Source organism: Sinocyclocheilus rhinocerous, unplaced genomic scaffold, assembly GCF_001515625.1.
Source record: "Sinocyclocheilus rhinocerous isolate Xijiao unplaced genomic scaffold, SAMN03320098_v1.1 scaffold3870, whole genome shotgun sequence".
NCBI classification, from domain to species: Eukaryota; Metazoa; Chordata; class Actinopteri; order Cypriniformes; family Cyprinidae; genus Sinocyclocheilus; species Sinocyclocheilus rhinocerous.
In genome coordinates this window covers 73901-76690 of record NW_015662158.1, presented here as the reverse complement: position 1 = coordinate 76690, position 2790 = coordinate 73901, and positions in this window count along the sequence as shown.

Sequence of the window (2790 nt, the reverse complement as noted above, 5' to 3'; positions counted from 1 at the left end):
AAAAAAAAAAAAGATAATGTGAAATATTTACAGTAACAAGTCAGTGCACGACAGTAATTGTTTGCAATATGTGTTGAGCATTCAAAAATAATTACGATGGACAAAGGCTGTGTGGGTGTCTACCAAAGCATTTTTACTGAGGTTAGCATTTTTTTTTTATTGTTTTCAGTGGGAGCGCTACATATTTAAAAAACACCAGCAGCATGAATGTCTATTTTATGATTGCTGTTTTTTTTTTTTTTTTCAGTTTGCTGAGAGTTGAAAAATGTTCAACTTTGGGTAAAACACAGTGCTCATCAATGTCACTTTTTATCCAGTCGTCCAATCACAATGGAGGAGGGACGGGACAAATATCATGTGACAATGTGACAAAAGAAGATTTAATTCACACTACTGATGAAGGAGTAGGCAAAAAGCACCAAGATGACCTACTACTGCATGATTCTGAAGTGTGCATACGATGGACACTATCCCATGAGGCCATGGGAGAGGATTTATGAATGTCAGTGACGTGATGCAACTAACTATCGTCGGTCACGTGACAATTACAACATGGCAAGTATAGTCGGTCCAGATTACATTCATACTATACACATGCATACGATACATACTTATTTAGCGACCGTAAAGTAATTACTTATTCAAAAGAAGAACCCACTCATGAGAGTATGAGATTTCAGATGCAGCCATTGATTTTATTTTGAGTGACGACACAATGACCATTTCAAGATAACGGACGAGTCGACTTGTCTGGAGCAGTCGATTGTGCATGGCATCTACAGCACCTCCTACATATCTATGGTGGATATAGTATGTTCAGATTTCATTGCTACTCATATTCATACTAGATATCGAACACACTTTTTTAACAGTGGTGAAGTAGGTTCAGATTCAAACAGAGTACCTACTCAGACAGTATGCGTTTTTGGATGCACCGCGTATCATGTGCAAGACGCCGCAAAAGACGCGAGTGCAACAGTCAAGCATGTGCGACTTTACATAGAAAAATCATGGAAAAGTAGAGTAGTGGAAAGGAAAACCACATTCTGTGTGAATAGCCCCTAATATTCTCATCTATTACACACATAAAATCTCTCTATCTCCCTTATCAGTGCTTGTAATGAGAAGCGACTGTGAGCTGGTCAGTTCACTGGTGGACGGCTCTCAATCAGCACTAGCCTCAGGCTACAAGAATGTGCTGATGAATCAAATAACAGAGATAAAGACAAGGAGAATAACCACTGCTCACACTGTAGATAGAGCTCCTCTCAAATGGCAGAGATCCATAATTATGGCCTACATTTAGAATTTTATAAATGCAGTGGGATCCAAAAGTCACAGACTTCTGTATGAGAGAAAATTCCTAATTGATCAAATTTTTCATGTATTATCATGCATAACAAATTGAGTAAAATGGAGTTGTACAATTTTAGAAAGCCTTCATTTTGCTTCCACGAAGGCAGCACTAGAGCTGCATGAACTCATGATCATGTTATCCAGCATGATGTGAGAATGTGAATTAATTGTTTATACACATGATCAGTTCACATGCTCATGATTAGTGAGTTTAGGCTACATACAAACAAATATAGCAATGGGGATTTTTCTATGGCTCTTTTTGTGGGTTATATTGTTACACCAGTAGGTGGCGACAAGTGACTGTCCGTATAAGTGAGTCATTGAGTTTACTTAACCAATTTTTTCAAAAATACCTATGGACTCTTTTCACTGACTGTGATGACACATTTCCACAGTTAACATGGATTTTTTTTTTCTTTTGCTGTTGGGGCAAATGACAATGCACTTGTAGTTCCCTATCTGTCGGTCACTATGAGTTATGTCGTGATGACATTAGGGGATTTACTTGGGAGCCCCAATCACTCTGACTTTAAGAGAAAACGCCAATTAAATTTGGCTAGTGGATTTTGCATACCTGAGCGACTCCCTGTGTTACGGGTATAAATAGGCGACAGGTGCATCCACTCATTCAGATTTTTGCTGAAGGTCAACAGACCGCCCAGTTCCGAGCCCTCATGGCTGGATGATTAGTTTCTCGGGGCGGGACGCGGCTCACAACCGCAATCTGCTCCGGTCCCTTTCTTCCCGGAGGTGCATGTGGAGCTAATAAAGTCGTGGACGGCCCCATTTATGGCCAAAGCTGATTGTCTCCCTCCTCCGTCCTCACTACCCTCGATGGCGGAGCAGCCAGGGGGTATGTCGACATTCCACAGGTGGAGAGAGCAGTTGCAGTGCACCAGTGCACCTGTACCTTAACTAACTCGACGACTGGCTCATCATGGCCCGGTCACGAGAGCAGTTGTGTGATCACAGGGACCTGGTGCTCCAGCACCTCAGCCAGTTGGGGCTTCAGGTCAACTGGGAAAAGAGCTAACTTTCCCGTGTGCAGAGGATCTCTTTTCTCGGTGTGGAGTTGGACTCGGTGAGTATGACTCACCAACGAGCGCGCCCAGTCAGTGCTGGACTACCAGAGTTTCTTCAGAGGCAGGACAGTGGTTCCACTGAAACAATTTCAGAGGCTCCTGGCTTATGGTATCCGCAGCTGCAGTCACACCACTTCAGCACTGGTTACACTCCTGAGTCCCGAGATGGGCATGGCGCCGCGGTACATATTGTATGACCATCACACCAATGTGTCGCCACTCACTCAGCCCCTGGTCGGACCTTGCTTTTCTAGAAAAAGTGTCCCGGCATGTTGTTGTCACGACAGATGCCTCCAGTACGGGCTGGGGCGCTACATGCAACGGGCAGGCAGCCTCGGGGTCCTGGACG